We start from the raw sequence: 21,032 nt of genomic DNA, 5'->3' as shown, positions 1-21,032 counted from the left end.
GCGACCGGAGCAGGTCGGAAACAGACGCTCGGCGCTCTTATGAATAGCATTATTGTTGGATTAATAAAAGCTGTTACAAAGTCAACCTGGCTGCATGTCCTCTGTGGTGGGAAGCAAGGAAGAACATTATAAGTACAGCGAACTTCCTTCAGAGTTATTGCTAAACGCGTTACTTAGAGCCTAGTGCTGCTTGCTGGACAGGTCCAAGTGCTGTTAGTAGGAATTGTATATCTGATTCCTTGTCTTCTAAGTTGTATGCAATTTGGAAAAAAACATTGTCAATGTACTATGAGATTTATTTCTGTGAACCCCTATTGTATATATGAAAATGTATTTCTTCCAATACAAAAATTATGACATAACTGCTTCAGAATGTTGTTATTTACACCACCAATAGCTCTAACTCCTGAAAATGCAAGACTTAGCGCATTGCAAATGCTGTTTTTTTTTTTTTTGAGAATCTGCTAATCCTAGTCAATACTGAAACTACTTACACCGATTTCTTTTTCAAAATCTCCCACTTCCCATTTTAAAATGATGGCATACATCCATGTACTAAATTTGCCAGAACTGCTGGCGAAAAACCGATACTGTCATGGGAGCTCCTGGACACCTGATCAACCTATTACTATTACTCGGACTTCGTGAGGACCAGCTTTGCCTCCATAATTCGAGCTAATCTTCTCCGGAGAATTCCCCTACTGCGCGGGCGTCCGGAAGAGATGCCTAGCTGTTAAACCATATGACGCATGCGTTAGGAGAGTTTTTCCGGTTTCTGCTGCGCACGCGTTCGTCTGGTCCCTTTTCTATTTTTATTGTTTTGTTATGGTTGGTCTTTCTTCTCTTTCTATTTCAGGTATTACTGTCGTATTGGGCTTGACCGGGCGTCCAGGTTACGAGGGAGCTTCCTCAGTAAGTTTGCTACATACTGTGCTGCTTATCGATGGTGATTACGGTTTCTGCTCAGCTTCTTTTTCACGTACTGCTCATTAGTTGTGTTTTCGCCTTTCGGTATAACAGCATCACCCCCGGTTCTCCTCCAGAGGAAAACGTTCCCGTTGCCTCCAGGGTCTGGCATTCATAGTGCTCCATGTTAACCTTTGAACCTTTCTCTGTGGAGTGTGCACAACACACACAAAGGACAAAGCTGCTGGAAAAAGCTCTCCCTTGGCACTGTCAGGAGGTTAGGACACAGTAGCAGGCCACTTGAACAGGGAGTGGAAATGACACATTGTTTTCTGAGCTAGCAGAATAATGTTGTAACTGCTCATGTTTGAAACTGGATTATCCTGCCCTTATTTCGTAGACTTTACCTTGCTATACCATTACCTTCTTTTCACTTCGCCACTTATCATTTCCTCGTGCCATTGCATTAGGCTCCATAAACTTGTTTCAGTTTGGGGCTGATGATGGGGTAAGGGTGGGGGTTATGGCAAGGTTACGGTCAAGCATTGAGGTAAAATCTGTAGTGAGTTAATGGCATGGTGTTGGGTTAAGGATATTTCACATGTAAATAATAGGCTAATTGGATAGTAGTAGTAGCAGTGAAAATAGTGAAGATGTAGTAATAGACAAGGTTGATAGTAGTGATGGAAATAGATTAATTGGCAGTCCGGATTTCAACTGTGTTATGATGGTGCTCATAGTTAATGCCATTGTTCCAAGCTTTCAACTTCGCTTAGGTCAGCATTCCATTGAAAGGACTCTTCTCTGCGTACTCTGGCTGCTATCAGTTACTATGCACAAACAATTTTTTATATTGTTACTACTGTAGCTTTATTGTTGGGCTCCAACTGAAAAACCAAGTTACCACTCAAATGTACTCCAGAAATGATACAGAGGGTGGGATTATGATATAGCATAAAACAGAACACACAATAAACTTAATGGTCACCCACAGTTATATCTTTTCGAAATAATAGAATTGTATTTAAAGCCAGACAATGCAGGGCACTTAACAAATTAAACAACACAAACCAGATGGTTTTAGCACCTTTTGGGGACAGGAAAATAGTTGTAACAATTTTACAGTGCGTACAAAGTAAGGTTTAACAGTGTGGACAGCTTGGGAATCTGTGGTTAATGTTCTGAGATGGGGAGGCTTGGTCTCTTGATGTTGCTTGCCACACACAATCAATGACTTTAAAGGTTTCAGGCACATGTTGAAGTATTAAATATGCTATGTCTGCCTTCTATGCTACAATTTCATTGTCCTTGGATGCCGAAGGGGACAGGTGATAGATAGAGTAAGTGAACCAAGAAGCCCTCAGCAAAAAGGTGGTTTAATGTGCCAGAGAACTGGCACAGAGTCAAAGTTTGGCTAGCCTACTTTCATTAGTCAGTGCCAGTTGTAAAGACCGGGCACATTTCAAGGTGACCAGTCACTGCTCCAAAAGTTTTTCAAAGGTAAAGTCTGGGACAAGTGGTGCTCACAGTAGGTCGTTTGAAGTACCAAACATTAGAGACCCACCCGTGCCCTGTAAAGGGCTGCTCTGGATCAAAATTGTCATGTAGCGGGCAGGGGTACTTACTGGACCGTTTGCTGAAGTTTTATCCAAAGGCATTTGTTATCTTCTCTTGCTATCTTTTGCATTCTCCCTACAGTCCTCGCGATTCCCTCTGCTCAGCCAGTGAGTGATGTCATTGTGTGGTTAGAATGTTGAGTGTTTGTGCTTGGATTGAGTGGACATTTGGAGTGAGAAGGGCTGAGCAGCAGGATGCTGCTCCTGGCGGGGCTTTAGCTGTAACCTACAACTAAGCTAATAAACCTACATCAATGTAACCTTAAAAGATTCATCTTCTTTGTATCTTGATTTTAACAGTATTCACAAGGTTTGTATAAAGGCGAGCTAATCAATGTTTACTACATCTTCCTGGACCCCAGGTGCCCCTCACCCATACTGGGTTGTGCAGCATTTGTAGCTTGGCACAGCGATAGCACAAGGCCTGTATGTGCCCCTCTCTTCCAAACCAATGTGGCAGCTGTGTGCCCACAAACAATGTTTTGTTGGCAAAAAGAAGTTTGTTCAGTTCTCACCCACCCCCTCAATCTATGATAATACAGGTACAGGCGGGGCACTTTTTTTTATAGCTTTCTTAACCTCTATGACAAGCATTCTTAACACTACAGCTCTCTTAAACGTGCTGAAATTGAGACAGCGTTCCATCACTGGTTAGTAATCTTTTTGATTGTCAGTTGAATGGCAGGTATTTATAATATATTCGATTTTAATTATTTTATTGCAGCTATTGATTTTCATATACATGTTTTTAGATATTGCAACAGTACACAGTCAGAAAGCTTGCCACAAAGCAATCAGACACAGCACAGCCTGTTCACGGCTTAAAGAAGTGGCCTCCTGCCTTCAAACACTTCCTTTTAGTAATTTGCTCCACTTCGTGAGGCAGAAATCAGTACTCCAGGAATAAAGTATCATACTTTTATTTGCTCGTTCAGAAGCCAGTGTACCACTACAAAAGACGATATATTTTCGCTGTGTTACCAGCCGTGTTCCATGTTTGTGTATGGGTGATTTATAGCACGCACAGCTACTCAGGAGAGTGTCCCGGCGCGAGCCCAGTGGAATGAAAGGCAGGTAAGAAACGGCTAAGATAAAGAGGAAGGCCTTAAGCCTTTTTCTAAACAGCTCAGGATACTGAATGCTGCGGAGGTGAAAGGGGAGAATGTTCCAGGCCGATGCCACCCTGAAAGCAAGAGAGCTCCCTCCAACTCTCTTAAGGTGAAAGCTTGGGCAAGAATCTGCGTGGGTGAGCGCAGCTGTCTGGTAGGGACATAGAACCTAAAGCGCTTGCTCAAGTAAGCAGGGTAAAGTCCATAGAGAGTTGCATGTGCCAGGGCCATGGTTTTAAACGTCACCCTCTCAATCATAGGCAGCCAATGCAGGTTATGCAGGTGTTGTCTCAGGCTGGTCTTCATGGGAATATTAAGAAGAGTTCAGGCCGCGGCATTCAGCACCACCTGCAGTTTGTTCAGTAGATAGCTGGGCAGACCTGCGTACAAGGCATTTACATAATCAAGGCGCGAGGATACCAGCGCTTGGATGACAGTTTCCCTTGCCGAAGTAGGGAGAAGAGGGGGAAACTTTTTTAGGGATTTCAGTGTACCAAAGCACAGACCGTAAGCTCCTTAATCTGAGTAGTGAAGTTCAACTTCTTGTCAAACCAGATCCCTAATTTTTTCATAGGTTGGCCCTCGGAGGTCAGCTTGAGAGCTTCTTCTGGCCAGAACGACTTCCGGAATTGTGGAGGGAGTTCCAGAAAAGATGGATCTTAGTTTTTTCCTCATTGCATTTTAACTGACTAGCGGAAAGACAGCAAAAGACAGCTGAAAGGCAAGATTTAACTAGTGAGGTGTAGGAGTTGTTTTTCTTCCATGTGAAAAGCAGCTGAGTCTGTTGATTGCACCCCCATAAATATGGGGTGTGTCCCCCGGGCTCCAATAAATCCTCCTACGTGGGAGGTTCAATGAATCTGTACGATAGTTTGTCTGTTTAAAACTTAATGTTTTATTCCATCTTGTTTTTATCACATGAATTTAAAGTTCATAATTTTTCACTTTAGTTCACGAACAAACATTTTAGCTTTCCCAATGCATTTCGGCAAATAAACTGGCTTCTTCCTAGGGATGTCTCTATAATGGAACAGAATAATGCAACATTAAATGTAAATCCTACATGCTATATATTCACAGTAAATGGTTTTTAAACATGTTTATCCTTAACCTACGTTGTTAACCATTGACTCGTAGCGTAACACTTAAACATTGTGCCCGGCAAAGTATTAAAAAAACATAATTCAACCCCAAAAATTCTTTGCTAAATACCCATGTTCTATACCATGATTGAATTCGCTCCATGTTTTCCGATCATTTACAACGGCGCGGGTGTAAATTGTGAAAAGTGATACTCGGGTCTATTATAACTATCTGTAATGGTGAAACGTGTAAACTCTCCTAATCAAAGTACCGAGGCGGTTAGGCACTCGACAAACGGGCTTACCGTAAAAATGTTTGTGTCTCCCCTCTCATGAACCGGAAGCACTAAGAGTAGCGCTCCGGACGTTTTAGTAGCGGGTCGCGTCTGTTGCTAAGTAACGCTCGAATGTTTACTAAAAGACGACAAAATCTGCAATTACTACAGGATTACTCCTGGGGATACACCGTGAGACAAATGTCTAAAGATAGTTGTTTGTTAATTCTGATGTCGAAAACAATAAATGGAACGTAACGTGTGCGTTCTAATGTGTCTCAATAAAGTTTGAAAAAAAGGGTTTATAAAAAAACGGCTGTGAGATATAGTGTGGTTTCAGAAAAGGCTACGGTCATTAAATGTTCATAACTAACGTGTTAGTCATATGCACACTAGGATTGATAAAATAAGAAGCCACTTGTCAGTTTAAGGAACAAAAAACATAATTATAGATAGCAAGTAAATTCCATGCGGTCATTCAGGCCGTATGGGGTCATGCTGGTAAATAAAGAAATCCAATAATTTTCTCTCTGCAATAGTCTTTTTTTGTGGTTTTGTCATCCGCATAAGCATTGATTTTGGCACCGAGCGCCTCCGCCATCTGTATCAGGGGAGTTACATGAATGTTAAAGAGTTGAGGGCTCAGTATAGACCCATGTGGTGCTCCTGTGGTCACTATCTGAGGGGAGTATGAAAAAAGAGGGCTCCAGATTTGTTGCGTTCTGCCCCCAAGAAAGGATTTCTGCCACCTCCAAGCACACCCTGATACACCAATTTCCTGGAGACTGTCCAGGAGCAGGGAGTGTGGCACAGTGTCTAATGCAGCCGTCCGGTCTAACAGAATCAGAGCTGCCCTACCATCTAACTCTAAAGTTTTCTGAATGGCTCAGGGGTGTGGAATTTAATGAAAAATGTACTTGTCCATGGGACAAGTAGCTTCATGAATCTACTTGTCCTGTAACTAAATCAACTTGTCCCTTTAATGCCATGTAGTGCGCTGTCAAATAATGGCTGCAATCTCTTTATAGAAGAGCTCTGATAATAGCCTCTCTGGTTATGTCAGGCTAATACTATAGAAGGTTTTGAATTTTGGAGGTTTTCACCAGCTCTTCTCTAATCTTTTCCCATACTGAGAAAGGAGGGAAATTTACCTCTGACAACAGCAGAAATAAAGTTTCTTCGAGGACTGGGAAAAATGTGGTTGGAGAAAAAGTGAACTTGTAAACACTCAACAGGTTTCCGCTGGGGCATATTCATATTAGCTCATGCTAAGATGCAATTCACAAATATTTGCTAGGACTACGGTTTCCTGGCCTACTTAAGGAAACTCATGTGAATTCATGAAAAACGTAAATCTGCATTAATACAAAGACATATTTCATGGGTGCACTTTCGTGACTTTAACATTTGAGCCCCTAATTAAATTGGAGTTAAACAGGACCTTTTGTTTTTATTAAAATGCTATCTCTTCCTATCTGTAAACTGGCTTCATTGTGTGTGACCGCATTCTGCTCTTTTACAAAGTAGTTTTTTTCAGTGCCTAGAATTTCTATTGCAATGTGGCCTTTATGAGACCAAATACTAGCTGTCTAGTAAGAACGCGCTGGCAAACAGCACCACGCCTACCTGATAATTCCAAGGTACAGAAAGGAGCATAGAGTAGGCCAAGTGAGTAACCAGAAAATTTAAATACCCCCCATGTTGATTCAAAGTTCTTATGACACCAAGCAAGCGAAAAAAGTCATTGGAATCCTCTCCAGATTGGCTCACTTGTCTCTTCCATCCAAGCATCTATCCATTCATCCTTTCACCCACTGATATCTAACATTTCACCTTTACATTGGCAATCATTCATTCTTTTATTCATTAGCCTTTCACCAATCTGTTCGTCCATCTGTTCATCCATCAGTCCATCCACTCATCCATATCTAAACCTACCCATCCATCTTTAAACCTATCCATTTCAACCATCCATCCTTTCGCTCATCCATACACCCTCCCTTTCACTCCATCTATACACCCTTCCATTCACTCCATCTATCCACCCTCCCTTTCACTAATCCTTCCACCCACCCTTTGACCCATCCATCAATCCATCCTTCCATTCATTCATCCATTTATCCTTTACACTCATCCATCCTTTCGCTCTCTAATCCTTACACCCTGTAACCCATCTACTCATTCACCCTTTCCTTCATTATAACATCCTTTGTCCATCCACCATCCCTGTTACTCAACCATCCCGGTCACTCATTTATCCATCCGCCCATCTAGCCAGCCACACTTCTACTCACTCATCCTTTTACCCACACATCCATTCATCCTTTCAAATTAATTACGAGACTTTGTTTTCCGTGCTGCAGACAGAGGCCCATCAAGAGCTCCACCTCTACTGTAGCTTCTGAAGCCTATTCTGCCATTTCCAAACCTATTGATCCAACTGATCCATCCCGCCTTCCTTTGACTCATGTATCCTTTTGCTCATCCATCCATCCTTTCACCCACACATCCTCCTTTTCACTCCTATTCATCCACCCTTTCACTCATCCCTCCATCCATCCTATCACTCATCCATCGATCCATTCTCCTTTTCACTCATCTATCCACCTACCCTTTCACTTCATCCATTTATGCTTTCGCTCATCCATGAACCCTTTCACCCATCCATCTTCCGCTTTGCTCATATATCCATCCACCCTTTCACTAATCCCTCCATCCACCTTTTCACTCAACTGTCCACCCACCCATCCATCCACCCATCCATCCATCCACCCATACATCCACCCAGTCAGCCATCTATTCATCTACTCTCTCACCCATTAATCCACCCTTTCAATAAGCCGTCCATCCTTTCAGTCATCAATCCACTTTCAACCTATCCATCCACTCACCCATCCCTGCATTCACCCTTGCACTTATCCTCCCATTCTTTCACACAGCCAGCCTTACATCCATCCACTCATTCATCCATGCATCTATCCATTCACCCTTTCACTCCACTCATTCATCCATCTATCCATCCAGCATTTCACTCATTCATCCATGCATCCATCCATTCACCCTTTCACTCAATGTATGCATCTATCATCCACTGTTGCACGTATTCAACCATGCATCTATTCATCCACCCTTTCACTTACTCATACATGCACCTAGCCATCCACTCATTCATCTATGCACCTATCCATCCACCCTTTCACTCATTTATTCATTTATGAATCTAAATATCCACCCTTACACTCCACATTACATTACATTCATTCATCCATCCATCCAGCCTTTCACTCATTCATCCATGCATCTATCCATTCACCCTTTCACTCATTAATGTATGCATCTACCATCCACTCTTGCACGTATTCATCCATGCATTTATACATCCACCCTTTCACTTATTCATACATGCATCTATCCAGTCACCCTTTCACTCGTTAGTTTATGCATCTATTCATCCACCCTTTCACTCATTCATCCATGCATCTATTCATCCACCCTTTCACTCACTCACCCACCCACCCACCCATTCAAGTCCATTATGGGCATTTGCCTGCGGACCTGCAGACTGAAGAGGCCCATCAAAAACACCACAGCTGCTGTAGTTTCTACAGCGATGTGTTCACAATGCCCCTGGTGCAGGCACAAAGTGAGATGAGAGGCCTAGTGCAAGGACAAAATTGGGGGTGGCTTCAGGTCTGCATGAAAGCCCATGGGGAAACTAATGAGCTTTAATGTGAGCCCTCGATGACGTAATTTATGAGAGGCCAAGGGGAGCAGGTCAGGGATGTCAGAGAGGGCAGCGGAGGGTGGCAGGGTGGGGTTAGCAGGTTCAGGCCCCGGGTGTAACATAAAGTGTACAGGAAAGGCTAGGTGCAAAGGACAGGGTGCATGAGAAGGGAAAGAAAAGTGAGTTGAAGATGAGGCCCAGGAGTGGAGCAGAGAATACAAGGCAGGGGTCATACAGTTAAAGTCAAAGCAAGAGGCAGATAAGGCAGCCTCTTACATGCCATTGCTTCGAGTGTACTGGAGCTGCAGAAACTCGAGGTTTGTCTCATGCTTGAAGAAAATAAAAGGACCAGGGGAGGGCCTGTAAGCCACATGAGCTTATCAAGCTGGCTCCAACTTTGAGCTCTGTTTATCATTTTGTTGTTCTGTTCTGGGGAAATTAAAGTGCAGGCCCCAGCTTTTGCATTCACCCTTTCAGTGCCAAAAAACTGCTCGGAGCAACTAATTAACTGGCTGTGACCTACAGGGTTGAACAGCTGTGTTTTGAATTACCATAAAACTGTCTACTTGTCCTTTGGACAGAATACAAATTAAAACCTCTTGCCCTCCTAAGAAATCTCGATGTCTCGGGCGTCGGGAGATAGGAATTCCCCACCCCTGATGGCTTCAGAAACTTCTATAAAAGCCGCCTCAGTGCTGTAAGTGGCTCTGAAGCCAGATTGAGCACCCCATGATGTTGTACATATTCAGACAATTGTATGTTAACCAGTTTCTCACATACTTTCGCCACGGCAGGGAGGAGTGAAATAAGACGATAGCTGTTGGGAATTTTGGGGTCAAGAGTGGGATTTTTCAGCAATGGGACAATTTTGGCCTGTTTCCAGGCTGTACTCACAGTGGCTGTGGTAAGAGATTGATTGATCAGCCGATTTAGCACAGGCTTGATAGTCTTCGCGGCCAAAGTCAGCAATTTAGCCGGGCAGGGGCTGCTGGTGAACCAGATTTAAGAGACTTGAGGGCCTTTATTAAGAGTTCAGCTTAGCGATGGCTTGTGAATGTGAGCTCGGAGCAAATGACTAAAGCGAGTCTGTGCTGCCATTTGTAATCACTGCCCAGAAGAAGTGGCGCAATGCCATGAAATGTGTCGGCAAATATTGATTGTCAGGAAGAAGGGCAAGTTCAATAAAAAGACACCGGACTGTGGGCGAGCTGTCGTGTGTCCTCGAAACTAGCTTTCAAAGCTAGTTTTGAGGGCACATCCTCTTGTAACATTCAGAAAACCACCCTCACTACAAGATAAATTAGTGAAGAGTCATTTCAAGTTGAAAAAGAAAAAATGATTGGCTCACATCTAGACAAAAAGGCTTCAACAAATGTCTACAATGCAAGGCCTGTACTATTGGGGAATCTCTGAAATCCTTAAAATCCTTAAAAGACCCACAAGGAAAGACCTTCAATATAGAAGAAACAATAACCTGTAAGACTACGCATGTGGTATACATTCTAATATGCGCATGCGGTAAAAACTATATTGGCATGACTACTTGTCCATTACATAAAAGGATTTTGGAGCACATCAGAGCCATTCAAAATGGGGATATGTCCTATGCCATTGCAAATCATATGTCACAGCACAATGGAAAGACATGGAAGGATATACGTTACAGCGGAATAGCAACTGTACTTCCAAATGAAAGAGGTGGCAATCGAAAACTACAATTAAGAAGATTGGAGTCACGCCTAATCATACGTTTTCAAACAAATACGCCGAGAGGATTGAATATGGACGAAGAGATGTACGTCCACCTGTAAATTTACCCTGGATGGGGTTCGAAACTAAAGTGAAATGCTTCAAATCCACGGAAATATAGACATTGCATAGATCATATCTTCAGAAACTATGGGCACTTAGCCCTTATTTTGAACCTCTAAGAACTGGACAATCTTAGATTGGAGTTATATAGGCACTAAGCCCATACTATATATGAACATTAATACCATATACATCCTAACTAAATGACATTTTTGGTGATGTATTGTTCGTCGGTATAACCTGTACTAGGTTAGATGTAAGTCTTTGAACGTCTGAACCGACTCATACAAACTCTTTAAAAGACTGTCCAACTTCTTTTGTTAATCTTAAAATGAATTAACAGTGATCTATATAATTTGTAGAATTGTAATCTATTTCAATGTATTGAATTACAAACGTTTTCACTTCCAATTGTTATTTGAAACTACCTCTCCCAGAATGCTTCATTATATGCTGTTGGGGAGCAAGGTATATAAACTAAAAATAGAGAATGGACTAGTGGCAACACTATGATCAAGACCTGCGGTCGAAACGCATAGGTGAAGGGGGCTACTTGTGAGTCTCTGGTTCAATAAACCCAACTAACGTAACTGAGCGTGTGCGGACATTAATTCTTTTTGGTGAACTATATATATATATATATATATATATATATATATATATATATATATATATATATATATATATATATATATATATATACATACATGCATAAATGCATACCTACAGAAGTGACATAATACCTCTGTGGTTATGGTGGAGTCAGAGTTTCACATGAAAGACATTTATTTGTTTTCTTTGGTGCCATTTAAGGAATTTGCACCAAACTTCCCAAACAGAAGTTCATCCACTTTGAGTTCTCCATGGCAAGTTTAATTGAAATCGGTCAAGTGGGCAAAGAAAGACCTATTGAAGTCCCAGAAGTATAATTTTCAATCCCATAGAAAGATTTGCTCTTTGATATTGAAAAACGGTCAGAACTGAAGTACACCAATCTTGGATGAGGTTAGACCTTTACTTAAGGAAGTGCCTTATGTGGTTTGGTGTAAATCCATTCACAAAATGGGCATGAAGAGACTAAATAAAATATAAAATGTTTATAGATATCTGGACTTTTAAGGATCCAATGAAATATCTCAAATCCAATCTTTGAGCACCGGGATCCCATCCTGAACGGTCGCTCCCCCCACGCTCTCCTGCTACATTCACTGATTGACTACACCTGCATCGCAGCTGAAGCCCTTGCACCCGAGCATTCCTGACCGCGCCTGGTATCGTTGACATAGAAAGATTAATTGCGCTTTTAAGCTCTTGCTCGCGCTGCGCTGTGAGAACGTTATTTCACTTATTGTTTTGTGCTTGTTGCACTCTGAATTGCCTGCTTCACGCTTTGTACCTCACTGTCAGCGAAGCTAACCGCGTTTATCACAGCTTCTGCATTAGCGCTTTGAAGCTGATTATCGCTTGGCGCTTTCTGAAACCTGATTGTAAAATTTTGATTGGCGCTCTGTGTATTTATTAGTTGCACTTCATTGCTGTAGTGTGCAACGTTAGTACTTTTGTTAGTGGCGCTTTGGTAGAGGTATTCTGCAGGAGTTGAGAGCCTTGGGCTGCCTGTTGACGAGCATTGTGCTGTGCCCTGCTTTTACTTTCATTTTTGCCCTCCATTTTGTGTTTTCCTCTCCCCTGACCCGCCTCTCTGATCCCGCCTCCCAGCTGACCCTCCCATGCTCCCCCCCTCCACCATCCATTTAAGCCAGATGGTTCCACGCGCAGCGTCCACGCGCTACGTCCTCGCCGAAGGTGCGCCAAAGGTAAGCCCGTAGGTGCGCCAAAGGTAAGCCCGTCTACGCCCGTCCGCGCCTGGACCGCGCCCAGCGCCAGACCCCCTGGCCCTCGCATTGCCCAACCATCCCGCATTACCTACGATGCCACCACCCTCCTAGCCCTTAACCCCGGCCGCTCCCCCAACTGCGTCCAAGCCGCTCCTGGACACACCCATGGACCTTTCTCATGCTACTCCTGCAAATTCATCGGCACCGTCAACAACTCCGCAACTAACACACCACAGATTCCCGACCCCAACCACCTACAATGCATCCTGCTCAACACCCGATCGGTCCACAGGCACGCCATTGACCTATGGAATCTACTAGACACCATCTCTCCGGACGTCGCCTTCCTAACAGAAACATGGATGAACGCCTCTTCTACCCCAGACATCACCATTGCCATCCCAGAAGATTACAAGATCATACGCAAGGACCGTACCGGCCACACAGGAGGAGGTATCGCTATCGTCCATAAGAAATCCATCCGCATCTCAACCAGCTCAGACGTCAATCTCGCCAACTCTGAACACCTTCACTTCCAGATCCACATCGACCCCAAGACCACACTCAGAGGCACCCTCCTTTACAGACCTCCAGGACCCCGCGCACAATTTAGTGAGGACATCACGGACTTCATCACTCCACACGCGCTCCCCTCCAAAGATTACATCCTTCTGGGAGACCTCAACTTTCACCTTGAAAAGAACAACGACCGCAACTCCACCACCCTTTTGGACAACCTCGCCAACCTCGGACTTAAACAACTGGTCACTTCCCCCACCCACATCGCAGGTCACACACTCGACTCTATCCTCACCTCCAGCAATCGTGTCTCCTTCAGCCACACCACGGCTCTCCTTTGGACTGACCACAGCTGCGTTCACTTCACCTACAACAAGCCCAAACCCAACAACCACCCCCAACCAACTCTGCAAAGAAACTGGAACAAAATCACCTTCGACCAGATCTCCTCATCGCTTCTTCTAAACCCCCCAGCCCACTCCTCAAATCCCGACCAAGCCGCCACCAACCTCACCCTATGGCTATCCAACAGCGCCGACATCCTAGCACCACTGAAAAAACGACAAAACAAACTCGGCAGCAAGAAGGCCTCCTGGTTCAACGATGATCTTAAGAAATCCAAGAAACTCTGCCGCTCCCTTGAGAAGGCCTGGAAAAAAGATCCAACCACCAGCACCAAGGAAGCCTTCAAAAAAGCCACCCGCTTACACCACCAACTGATCCGAAAAGCCAAGAAAGCCGCTTTCAAGGACCGACTAGATAACGCCCACAACAGCAAAGAACTATTCAATATCGTCAAGGAATTCACCAATCCCACGGCCAACTCCAACGACATCACCCCCTCCCAAGCCCTCTGCGACTCCCTAGCCTCATTCTTCCACAACAAAATCGCAGACATCCACAACAGCTTCGACAACCAACCCGAAGACCAACCCACCCAACCCCTAGCAGGACCCCCACCTCCCTTGAACACCCTCAACGACTGGAACCCAATCTCCACTGAGGACACCATCCGCCTGATGAACTCCATCCACTCAGGATCCCCAACTGACCCATACCCTCACCACATCTTCAACAAAGCAGACCCCATCATAGCACCACACCTCCGAGATGTCATCAACTGCTCCTTCAACTCCGCCACCTTCCCGGAAAGCTGGAAACATGCCGAACTCAGCGCCCTCCTGAAGAAACCCACAGCTGACCCCACCGAACTCAAAAACTACCGCCCCATCTCGCTCCTTCCATTCCCGGCCAAAGTCATCGAGAAAGCGGTCAACAACCAGCTCGCCGCCTTCCTTGAAACTAACAAATCCCTCGACTCCTCACAATCCGGCTTCCGAGCCAAACACAGCACTGAAACCGCCCTCATCGCAGCAACAGACGACATCCGTACTCTCCTGGACAATGGAGACACAGTCGCCCTCATCCTCCTTGACCTCTCCGCAGCCTTCGACACAGTCTGCCATAGCACCCTTCTACAGCGCCTCAAAAACATCGGAATACAAGGAAAAGCATTGGAATGGATCACCTCATTCCTCACCGGTAGAACCCAGAGAGTCCGCCTCCCACCATTCATCTCAGAGGCCACTGAAGTCATCTGCGGCGTACCCCAAGGATCCTCACTCAGTCCCACCCTCTTCAACGTATACATGAGCCCCCTCGCGGCCATCGCACGCCAACACAACCTCAACATCATCTCCTACCCGGATGACACTCAACTGATCCTTTCACTCACCAATGACCCTAGAACCGCCAAAACTAACCTACACGAAGGAATGAAAGAAGTAGCCGAATGGATGAAACACAGCCGTCTGAAACTGAACTCAGATAAAACAGAAGTCCTTATCTTAGGCACCTCCCCCTCTGCCTGGGACGACTCTTGGTGGCCAGAAGCCCTTGGAAAAGCACCCATCCCGACGGACCACGCACGGAACCTGGGCTTCATCCTGGATTCCTCACTTTCAATGAATAGACAAGTCAACGCCGTCTCTTCATCCTGCTTCAACATTCTTCGCATGCTCAAAAAAACATTCCGTTGGATCCCCACCGAAACTAGGAAAACGGTCACCCACGCTCTGGTCACGAGCCGACTGGACTACGGAAACACCCTCTACGCCGGTACTACCGCTAAACTCCAGAAAAAACTCCAACGAATCCAGAACGCTTCAGCCAGGCTCATATTAGACATCCCGCGCAAAGAACACATCTCTGGTCACCTGAAAAACCTCCACTGGCTCCCCGTCAATAAGAGGATCACTTTCCGGCTCCTAACCCACGCACACAAAGCACTCTACGAAATCGGACCAGAATGCCTCAACACACGACTGTCCTTCTACACCCCCTCATGCCAGCTACGATCATCCAACCAAGCCCTGGCCACTGTACCTCGCATCAACAAAACCACCATGGGAGGTAGATCCTTTTCCTACCTGGCAGCTAAAACCTGGAACTCACTTCCCACTCACCTTCGCCTTACTCAGAACCACCTAGCATTCAGAAAGGAACTTAAAACGTGGATATTTGACCAGTAATTCCCCACCCCTCTTCAAGAGCCTTGAGACCCTCTGGGTATGTAGCGCGCTATATAAATTTTCTGACTTGACTTGACTCAAGCAAAAATGCCTAGATCCTTTTGACAGAGGAATTTTTTTCTCCCATTGGCCTTTTCATACCCATGGTTCCTGCCTCCCACCTTTTTGAGTTCAATTCAATTCAAAATAACTTTATTCGGTTTTTAAAATGAAAAACCATAAAAGTTCATAGAAATACATACAATACATTTTCATACATTGATTCAATAAAAAAAACTGTTAAAAAGTCATAATTTTAAAATATAGTTTATAAAATCACAGTATTTTAAAAAAAAAGAAAAAAATGAGTAAACTTTTACTGCCATTCCTTATGGTCTCTTCATTATTTAATTATCAGAGATTAGACCGGTGGCGTATGCAAAGTTTCAGGAAGTGTACAATTGCTTTTGCTATCAGTTCATTTTCAAGATATTGTAACGCCAGGTAGGCTGGGCGACATTGGCGTAGGCCCCAGTATTTTAGTATGGGCAACAGCCATTGTCTGCGGGGTGCCTCAAAAAATTTACAAAATAGGACTGTATGTATCGTTGACTGTTGTGATTGGGAGTCGCAAGGGCACAACAACAATTTTGATGACCAATCATTCTGTGTGGGAAAACAGACAATTAAATGGAACATATTGAACCTAAAGCGTGTCAAAAGTAATTTTTCAAATTGGGTCATATTATACATCAAATAAGGTTCAACAGATGGTACTGTTTGAACCAATAAACTTTGTTGTACAGAGGATTTATGGATTTGAATGAATGAATGAATGATTACACATTTCTATAGCGCATGGTTACCCTGAGGCATCCCAGCGCTTACGTGGACCAGTCATCACCATTAATTTTAGCAGAATAGGAAGGTTTTCAGCATTTTTCTAAACCTGAGATGGTTCTCCTCCAAGCGGATAGCATCTGGAAGATTATTCCAAAGCTGCTATCCTGCTGCTATTTCTTTTATCAGACGTATTTGACGCAGATGTGAAAGACATACTTTCCCCAGTTCTAATTTGGAGATGCTGTTAAGAGATGATGGATCTGTAAAATAATGGCTGTATCCCATGTCTTTTGAAAAGGCTTTTACATAGGCTGTCCATTTCATCCTCCCGTAGTGCTCAAGCGTCTGTATGTCTTGGATAATGAGTCTGGTTAGGTGGCATTGTTCAGTGACCCAGATCCTGCGCCATAGCATTATAGGTTGAGTTCTTATAATATCCTCTAGATGGTCTATGCCCAGCTCTTCATGACAGGCGTATGTAGAGGAATTTTTCGGTAGCCCTAGTAGGGATCTTAAAAAGGCGTTTTCTGTTTTTTGTAAGTCAGTCACATTTGCGTACCCCCATATTCCTGCCCCATAAATAGCAGTACTGACACACTTTGCCTTGTAGATTTTTAACATTTCCAAAGGTGGTTTATGTCCCAGTTTTTGAGCAAATGATCTCAAGGCCGTTGTTGCTTTTAAAAAGGATAGTTTCCTAGCAGTAATTGCGGCTTTCCACTTAAATTTGTCATCAATGACAATTCCCAAGTATTGGTAAGTGGATGTTCTTTCCAAAGCTTCTCCTTTCACAAATAGTCTTTTAGGTTTCAGGCTCTTTTTCCCCGCATGCATAGTAAAAGTTTTCTTAACATTTAAAAACAAGTTCAGACTTAACATAAATTCACAATATCTATCCAGCTCTCGCTGCAGTTCTACTGAGGTTCTGGACAAAATGACCGCATCGTCGGCATATAGCAAAGCGGGTATATGCTGACGACCAACCGAGGGGAGGTCTTTACTTCCCTCAAGCATTGCTATCTCAAGGCCATTTGTGTAGAGGGTAAATAAAAAGGGGGCCAGAACGCATCCCTGTCTGACCCCCTTTTCCACACCAAAGCTATCTGTCAGTTGGCCCTTTGTCCCGAATCGCACTCTGCCTGTTGTTCCGATATAGAGTTCTCGTAGGAAGTCTACGATAGGAGGGTCTACTCCCACTTTCAGCATGATCATCCACAGCCTTGAGTGTATAACACAATCGAAGGCTGCGGATAGATCTACATACACCATGTGAAAGACACTCCCTTTGGCCTCTAAATACTTTCCTGCCAGTAAGGACAGGTTTAACTCTTGATCTACAGTACCGAGACCTTCACGGAATCCGTACTGTATATCTGATATAACGTTATTAGTAACTGCCCACTCCTGGAGTCTCTCGAGAATGATCCGACCAGCGGCCTTCCCAAGAGAGTCCAGGAGAGAGATAGGCCTGTAACAAGTTGGTGAGTTTCGGTCTCCCTTTTTAAAGATCGGGACAAGTACAGAGGTCTTCCATGATTTTATCAGGCCTTCTTCTAGTGATGCATTTAATACATTTGTCAAGAGCGGGGACCAAAGTTCTTCCTCGTATTTAAAAATATCAACGGGAACCCCATCCGGTTCCGGGGCCTTGCCTATTTTTGAGGATCTTAATGCTTTCTGTACCTCATCATGCGTAAACTGCAGGTTTAACGGATAGATGACTTGTTTCAATGAGTCCGTTGTTTCCATATTATATGATGTTCCTAAACCAAAAACATTTGAATAATGATTTACCCATTCAGTGTTAGTAATTGCAACTTCGATAGAGGGTATATCTTCCTTACCTGTAAGGTATGGTGACCTTACTATTTGCCAGAACTCAACGCTATCTTTGAGTTCTGAGCTTTTCTTTAGACGCTCCCATAGATCGGTTTTTATCTCTTGTTTTCTATTTTTCATTGCTAAGGCATAATCTCTTCTTAGAGCGGAAATTTCCTCCCTGTCTCTATGTTTCCTGGCCAATGCTTTTTTCAGTTTTGTGTGTGCTTTGGTGCAAGCTAAATTAAACCAGCCTTTCTTTGCACAGTCTTTCTGTTTGCAAGATCTGGTTAGTGCCTTTTTTATCTTTTCTGTAATAGTATTGAAACTAGCTATTATATTAGAACTTTTTGCCTCATAGTCTAGACAAAGAGATATCTCGTTTTTACATGCTGTAACTACTCCTGAAGTGATCGCTTTTTTGTCAATATTTCCCCATTTTAGGGTATAGCCTTTAAGAGAACCCAGCTCTAGGTTTTGTTGATGTAGTAACGAAAATGTATCAAGATCCTTTTGTTTTTTTTGTTCTCTTAGGGCGATTACAATTGGGAAGTGATCACTTAAAGGGTTTTTGACTACTTCAAATGATTCTATATTTGGGCCTTTATGTGCTGAGATCATGACGTAGTCTATCAGACTCTTTAGTCCCCTACCATTAAAGGTTGGTGTGAAGGGTGCTTGGGAAGTTTTTAATACATTTGCAAAGCCCAATTCTAGTTCAGTTATAGCCTCATTCATTTTTTCGCCTTCGTATGAGTGAGTAAAGTGAGTTATCATATTACCATCATCTTCCACAATCCCACATTTATCTGTATTATTATTCTCACATAAGTGGATATTAAAGTCGCCACCCCAAAGTATGGTACATGTTTTATTAATGAATTTCTCTTTTAAGTCTTGTAGAGTTAGAGAAATCTCTTGAAGAAGATTGGTCAGATCGTCTAGTTTCTTATTATTATAGAAATTTACAATAATGTATAGCGTCTGTTTGGTTGTCTTTAGAATAACTATTTGGTAATTCTCATTTAGTTTAACAGGGACGATCTCTTCATGGTGTAAAGTATTGGCTATGTAGATAATTAAGCCACCACTGTTTCTTCCAGATGAAGATTTTTTTGCTGAGGAAAGAAAAGTCTTGTATTCCATTATATGCAGTGGCTCAATGGCCCAAGTTTCCTGGAGACAGATAAGACTGCTCGCAGTCACTTGGTTTATAAAGTTAGGATTTGTTACTTTAGCCAGCAAACCTGCTATGTTCCAGAAAGTTATATGTATTGAAGAAGTACTTCTGTTATGTCTGGGAGAAGTTATCTTAATTAATGAATTTCCCGGGAGTTCAAGACTAATTTTTGTTTGTACTAAGTTAGTTTCATCATTTGATCCTATTCGATTTTGGGTATTTAGAGTATTCTCTACTGTAGAGTTTTGAATATCTATTTCCTGTGTATTGAGGGCGCTATCTAACATCTAACCTTCTGGGTTTAATGTATAAGAAACTAGTCCTTCGAGATGGATGTTTTCTTGTCAATCATTGAAATCAAGAGTGAATAGTGCAGCAAACCTATTTTGTGTTGGGACACTATAAAGATTGCCAGGTGCGGCAGCAACTTGTTGCCAGCGAGGGTCCCTATACTCTTTATGTGGCATTGTGGACAGATAAGGATGAGGTGTGAAATTAGAATGCACCTGTGGTTGATGTCTTTGCATATGAACGTTCGGATATGTGAATTTGGGATACTGCTGTAAAAAGGGGGAATTGTTTTCGAGCATTAGATGGTGCTCGAGAAAAGGAGTGGCTAAATTGGATTCCATTGTTGGTACATTAGTGATCAGATGTCTATAGAAGTACCCCAGCGGGAGTAAAGTAATGTTAAATTCCCAAACCGAGGGTGGAGGGGCTCTAGCCAGGGTTTTCTCGGCCCATTGCGGATTCTTAAAGCTTATAGATACACAGTCGCCTTCAAATTTTTTCTTTAAAGGGCCTATCCATCCTACTCTCTGTACATTGTTTATTTCTCTTGTGCATTCTATCGGATAATTACAGTTTGCTATCAGCCAGTGCAAAATCTTATTTTTCAAAGATGAAAAAGTTTCCTCTTGATCATGTCTGAGTCTAGGAACATTTACCAAAATCAATACATAAGCACCACATTCGGGAGGAAGATTGATTCTTGAAGGGATTTGCCTTGAATTGTATGGTGGGTCATGTGTTGGCCGGGGTCTTTGAAAGTTTGTGGAAGTAGAAATCGAATGGTTATGTCTCTTTTTTTGTTCCTGGGATGTACGGTCATCTTTACTGGAGTAGTGGTTACAGCCTGAGGGCTAGTAGTTGTACTTAAAATTGGGCCATTTCCTGTAGTAGGGTTGTTTATAGGCTTATCTCTGCTTACGGAAGGAACTGGGTTTGGTTGTGGTTTTGTTGTTCTGTCTACAGATGATGTGACTTTTTCTGTCTGTTTCATAGTGGTGGTTTTGCTGGTACCTGTTTTTCCCGCTGTATTAGTAGATGCGATATCTCTAAAGGGAGTCTTTTTGTTAACAGCGATAAGTTCCTCAAGTTTCTTTTCAATTCGAGTCAATCTAGATTCGATTGGTGAGATGAAGATCGCCAGGAGATTGCCAACTCTTTCTATTAGTTGGTCATCTTTTATTTGTTTTACTGATGCGTCAAGGTTATTTGTGTACTCCCGGACTTTTTCCTGCATGTCTTCAGTTGAAGCCTCGGGTTGTTTTGTTATTCCACTGACTGTGGAATGTTTAGTTGTAGTTTTTCTAGATGAAGCTTTGGGTTTTTTACGTAATTTTGCAGCAGGAGGGATACTTATTATTGGTTGTTGAGTCTGTTTACGAATTGCGCCCTCTTCAGTGGGTCTTACTAATATAGGACTATTCTCTTCTGTGTTTTCCGGAGTAAGATTTATGTTTAGATCTGGTGTCTTTTCTAGATCGTTACTCGTATCGGAATCACAGTCAATCAGTGGAT

The 21,032-nt window shown here is 43.2% G+C and overlaps 1 protein-coding gene across 1 annotated transcript in view; it reads left to right on the top strand.

Moving 5' to 3' along the window:
* The first annotated feature begins 787 nt into the window (after nucleotides 1–787).
* Nucleotides 788–21,032, top strand: part of NUDCD3 (NudC domain containing 3) — a 276,981-nt gene continuing 256,736 nt past the window's right edge. The window contains exon 1 of the mRNA XM_086943403.1: nucleotides 788–912. The gene's annotated coding sequence lies outside the window, so the exon portion shown is untranslated. The remainder of the gene's footprint in view (nucleotides 913–21,032) is intronic.

The sequence above is a fragment of the Lissotriton vulgaris genome, chromosome 11 (assembly GCF_964263255.1).
Source record: "Lissotriton vulgaris chromosome 11, aLisVul1.2, whole genome shotgun sequence".
NCBI lineage: Eukaryota > Metazoa > Chordata > Amphibia > Caudata > Salamandridae > Lissotriton > Lissotriton vulgaris.
Note: the sequence above shows the minus strand (reverse complement) of the source record. Positions and strands in the feature narration are given on the sequence as shown.